This window comes from Aegilops tauschii, chromosome 7 (assembly GCF_002575655.3).
Source record: "Aegilops tauschii subsp. strangulata cultivar AL8/78 chromosome 7, Aet v6.0, whole genome shotgun sequence".
NCBI classification, from domain to species: domain Eukaryota; kingdom Viridiplantae; phylum Streptophyta; class Magnoliopsida; order Poales; family Poaceae; genus Aegilops; species Aegilops tauschii.
This window is the reverse complement of record NC_053041.3, coordinates 106,043,321-106,049,245: the sequence shown is the minus strand read 5'-3', so window position 1 is coordinate 106,049,245 and position 5,925 is coordinate 106,043,321.

The window sequence follows — 5,925 nt, the reverse complement described above, 5'->3', positions numbered from 1 at the left end:
TGCTTGGGTGCTGTCCTTACTTGGACAAGCATCCCACTTATGATTAACTCCTATTGCAAGCATCCGCAACTACAAAAGAAGTATTGAGGTAAACCTAAGCATAGCATGAAACATATGGATCCAAATCAGCCCCTTACGAAGCAACGCATAAACTAGGGTTTAAGCTTCTGTCACTCTAGCAACCCATCATCTACTTATTACTTCCCAATGCCTTCCTCTAGGCCCAATTAATGGTGAAGTGTCATGTAGTCGACGTTCACATAACACCACTAGAAGAGAGACAACATACATCTCATCAAAATATCGAACGAATACCAAATTCACATGACTACTAATAGCAAGACTTCTCCCATGTCCTCAGGAACAAACGTAACTACTCACAAAGCATATTCATGTTCATAATCAGAGGAGTATTAATATGCATATAGGATCTGAACATATGATCTGCCACCAAATAAACCAACTAGCATCAACTACAAGGAGTAATCAACACTACTAGCAACCTACAAATACCAATCTGAGGCTTTGGGACAATGATTGGATACAAGAGATGAACTAGGGTTTGAGAGGAGATGGTGCTGGTGAAGATGTTGATGGAGATTGGCCCCCTCCCGGTGAGAGGAGCGTTGGTGATGACGATGGCGATGATTTCCCCCTCCCGGAGGGAAGTTTCCCCGGCAGAACAGCTCTGCCGGAGCCCTAGATTGGTTCCGCCAAGGTTCCGCCTTGTGGCGGCGGAGTTTCTTCCCGAAAGCTTGCTTATGGCATTTTTCTCAGACGAAAGACTTCATATAGCAGAAGATGGGCACCGGAAGGCCACCAGGGGGCCCACGAGGCAGGGGGCGTGCCCAGGGGGTATGGCGCGCCTCCCACCCTCATGGCCAGGGTGTGGCCCCCCTCCGGTATTTTCTTCGTCCAGTATTTTTTATTAATTCCAAAAATGACTTTCGTGAAGTTTCAAGACTTTTGCAGCTGTGCAGAATAGGTCTCTAATATTTTCTCCTTTTCCAGCCCAGAATTCCAGCTGCCGGCATTCTCCCTCTTCATGTAAACCTTGTAAAATAAGATAGAATAGGCATAAGTATTGTGACATAACGTGTAATAACAGCCCATAATGCAATAAATATCGATATAAAAGCATGATGCAAAATGGACGTATCAACTCCCCCAAGCTTAGACCTCGCTTGTCCTTAAGAGGTAGAGGTGTCGATAAAATAAAATACGGACATGAGGGCATCATGATCATTCTTATAACAGCAACATATGTGGATATTATCATATGATTTCTTATGCTCAAGTAATAATCTATTCACAATGTCAAGTATGAATCAGAAACTTCATTGAGAACCAGCAAACTATAATCTCAGTCATTGAAGCAATTGCAATTTATCATAACATCGGAAAGAGTCTATGTAAGAGCTTTTCAGCAAGTCCACATACTCAACTATCATTTAGTCTTTCACAATTGATAACACTCACACAATACTTGTGGTTACGGAGTTTTAATCAGTCACAGAGAAAGATAGGGGCTTATAGTTTCGCCTCCCAACCTTTTACCTCAAGGGTAATGTCAACAATAATAGTTCATGCTAACGTACATCTAATTGGATATATATATCAGGATCTTTCCAACACAAGGTGCTTGCCAAAGGATAAAATGTAAAAAGGAAAGGTGAAGATCTCCATGACTCTCGCATATGGGTAAGAGATAAAAGTAAAAGATAGGCCCTTCACAGAGGGAAGCAGAGGTTCTCATGCGCTTTCATGGTTGGATGCACGAAATCTTAATGCAAAAGAACGTCACTTTATATTGCCACTTGTGATATGGACCTTTATTATGCAGTTCGTTGCTTTTATTTCTTCCACATCACAAGATCGTATAAAGCTTATTTTCTCCACACTAATAAATCATACATATTTAGAGAGCAATTTTTATTGCTTGCACCGATGACAACTTACTTGAAGGATCTTACTCAATCCATAGGTAGATATGGTGGACTCTTATGGCAAAACTGGGTTTAAGGGTATTTGGAAGCACAAGTAGTATCTCTACTTGGTGCAAAGAATTTGGCTAGCATGAGGGAGAAAGGCAAGCTCAACATGTTGGATGATCCATGACAATATACTTTATTTCGGATGTAAGAAAACATAACCCATTACGTTGTCTTCCTTGTCCAACATCAACTCTTTAGCATGTCATATTTTAATGAGTGCTCACAATCATAAAAGATGTCCAAGATAGTATATTTATATGTGAAACCACTCTTTCTTTATTACTTCCTATTAATTGCAACGATGACCAAAGCTATGTTTGTCAAATCTCCACAACTTTTAATCATCATACTCTTTCTATGTGAACTCATTACTCTCCATAAGATCAATATGATCTCTTTATTTCTTTTTATTCTTTCTATTTTCTTTTATTCCCTCAAGACCATGGCAAGATAATCAAGCCCTTGAATCAACACTAATCTTTATTATATAGCTCACGGACTCGATTACATAGAGGGATCATAAAGCAAAACTCAAAACTAAATCATACTAAAAATTTATTCTACCAGATAAAGATATTACCAAAAGGATCGAACTAAGAAAAAGGGTAAAGATAGGAGTGTGATGGTGATACGATACCGGGGCACCTCCCCCAAGCATGGCAGTTGCCAAGGGGAGTGCCCATACCCATATGATTATGTCTCCCTTGCTGGTGAAGAAGATGGTGTTGATGATGGGTAGTCGCACATCGAGCGTAAGAGATCCTCCAACTTGCGGATAATGCCCTTGAGTGCGACGATATGCTGCTTCAACAAAATATTTTCACGTGTGAGATACTTGTTTTGTATATGAGCTAACTCAATCATCTTGAAAGCTTCGATCTCAGTTGGGGTAAGAAGATTTGATCAAGTCGAAGGATGTCTTTTGCTGCTGGAACTTGGTCCTCCGTGGCCTTCTTGATCCCTTTATCCTTGTTGATCTCCATGGGTTCTTCCCTCTTCAGCTCTATCTTCATTAGCCAAGCATCGTTGTCACCATTGTTGGAGGAGGGGGACGACATGATGCCTGGCCTTGACAACCCTGACGGAAAACAGCTCGAAACAAGAACAGAGGATAATTGCGTGATACGGTGGTCAAAACCTTCGGGAGATTATATAATGAATTTTTACCGACCGAAAGAAGTATCATGCAAGAAAATAGAGTCCGGAGAGCACACGAGGTGCCCACGAGGTAGAGGGGCGCGCCCAAGGGGGTAGGGCGCTCCTCCCACCCTCGTGGAAGCCTCGTGTCCTTCCCGGACTGCTCCTTATTTTCCTATTTTTCTAAATATCCCAAAACGGAGAAAAATTGCCATTTGAACTGTTTTGGAGTCGGTTTACTTACCGTACCACATACCTATTCCTTTCCGGAGTCTAAAATATTCTGGAAAGTTTCTCTTATGTATTCTCTGGTGTTACGGTTTCAATAACATTAGTTCTAACATTTATAGGATTACCTGAGATATAATGTTTGATTCTTTGACCGTTTACCACCTTCGGATTTGTGCCTTCAAAGTTGTTGATTTTTATGGCACCGGAACGATAGACCTCCTCGATAACGTAAGGACCTTCCCATTTAGAGAGAAGTTTTCCTGCAAAAAATCTTAAACGAGAGTTGAATAGCAACACATAATCACCTACATTAAACTCACGCTTTTGTATCCTTTTGTCATGCCATCTTTTAACTTTTTCTTTAAACAGTTTGGCATTCTCATAAGCCTGGGTTCTCCATTCATCAATTGGGCTTATGTCAAATAGCCTCTTCTCACTGGCAAGTTTGAAATCATAGTTGATCTCTTTAATGGCCCAATATGTCTTCTATTCTAGTTCGAGAGGTAAGTGACATGCTTTTCCATAAACCATTTTATACGGAGACATACCCATAGGATTTTTATATGCAGTTCTATATGCCCATAATGCATCATCAAGTTTCTTGGACCAATTCTTTCTAGACCTATTAACAGTCTTTTGTAAACTTAATTTGAGCTCTCTGTTACTCAATTCTACTTGACCACTAGACTATGGGTGATAAGGAGATGCAATTCTATGATTAACATCATACTTTGCAAGCATTTTACGAAAAGCACCATCAATAAAATGTGAACCACCATCAGTCATTAAATATCTAGGGACTCCAAACCTCGGAAAAATAACTTCTATAAGCATCTTAATAGAAGTGTTATGATCAGCACTACTAGTTGGAATAGCTTCTACCCACTTAGTAACGTAATCAACAGCAACTAAAATATGTGTATACCCATTAGAGGAAGGAAAAGGTCCCATGTAATCAAAGCCCCAAACATCAAATGGTTCAATAACGAGTGAATAATTCATAGGCATTTCTTGACGTCTACTAATATTACCAATTCTTTGACATTCATCACAAGATAAGACAAACTTACGGGCATCCTTGAAGAGAGTAGGCCAATAAAAACCGGATTGCAATACCTTATTTGCAGTTCTATCTCCAGCGTGGTGTCCTCCATAAGCCTCGGAGGGACACTTGCGTAGGATCCGTTCCTGTTGATGCTCAGTTACATAACGTCTAATAACACAATCTACTCCTTCTTTATAAAGATGTGGGTCATCCCAAAAGTAATGTCTCAAATCATAGAAAAACTTTTTCTTTTGCTGGTATGTGAAACTAGGTGGTATAAATTTAGCAACAATGTAATTAGCAAAATCAGCATACCATGGTGCAGTACGAGAAGCATGTATGACATTTAATTGTTCATCAGGAAAGCTATCATCAATAGGTAGTGGGTCATCAAGAACATTCTCTAACCTAGACAAGTTGTCTGCAACGGGGTTCTCAGCTCCCTTTCAATCAATAATGTGCAAATCAAATTCTTTTAGTAGGAGTACCCATCTAATAAGTCTAGGTTTAGCATCTTTATTTTCCATAAGATATATAATAGCAGCGTGATCAGTGTGAATAGTTACTTTAGAATCAACAATATAAGGTATGAACTTATCACAAGCAAAAACAACTGCTAAGAATTCCTTTTCAGTGGTAGCATAATTTCTCTGAGCACTGTCTAGGGTTTTACTAGCATATTGAATAACATTTAATTTCTTATCAACTCTTTGTCCTAGAACAGCACCTACAGCATAATCACTAGCATCGCACATAATTTCAAAGGGTAAATTCCAATCAGGTGGGTGAACAATAGGTGCAGAAATCAATGCTTTCTTAAGTATTTCAAATGCTTCTACACAATCATCATCAAAGACATATCTTTTTGTAATAGATTAGTCAGAGTCTGAGAAATTTTTGAGAAGTCCTTAACGAACCTCCTATAAAAACCGGCATGACCAAGGAAACTTCTTATACCTTTGATGTCCTTGGGACACGGCATCTTTTCAATAGCTTTAACTTTAGCTTTATCCCCTTCAATGCCTCTTTCAGAAATTTTATGCCCCAAGACAATACCTTCATTAACCATAAAGTGGCATTTCTCCCAATTCAAGACAAGGTTAGTTTCTTCACATCTCTGCAAAACTCGATCAAGGTTGCTCAAGCAATCATCAAAAGAGGATCCATAAATGGAGAAATCGTCCATGAAAACCACACAAATCTTTTCACAAAAATCAGAGAATATAGCCATCATGCATCTTTGAAAGGTAGCAGGTGCATTACATAAACCAAAAGGCATACGTCTATAACAAAAGTACCGAAAGGGCAAGTAAAAGTGGTCTTTGCTTGATCATCAGCTGACACAGGTATTTGAGAGAAACCAGAATAACCATCTAGAAAGCAAAAATGTGTGTGTTTGGATAATCTTTCTAGCATTTGATCAATGAATGGCAAGGGGTAGTGATCTTTTTTAGTAGCTTTATTTAATTTGCGGAAATAAATTACCATCCTATAACCTGTAATAATTCTTTGAGGAAT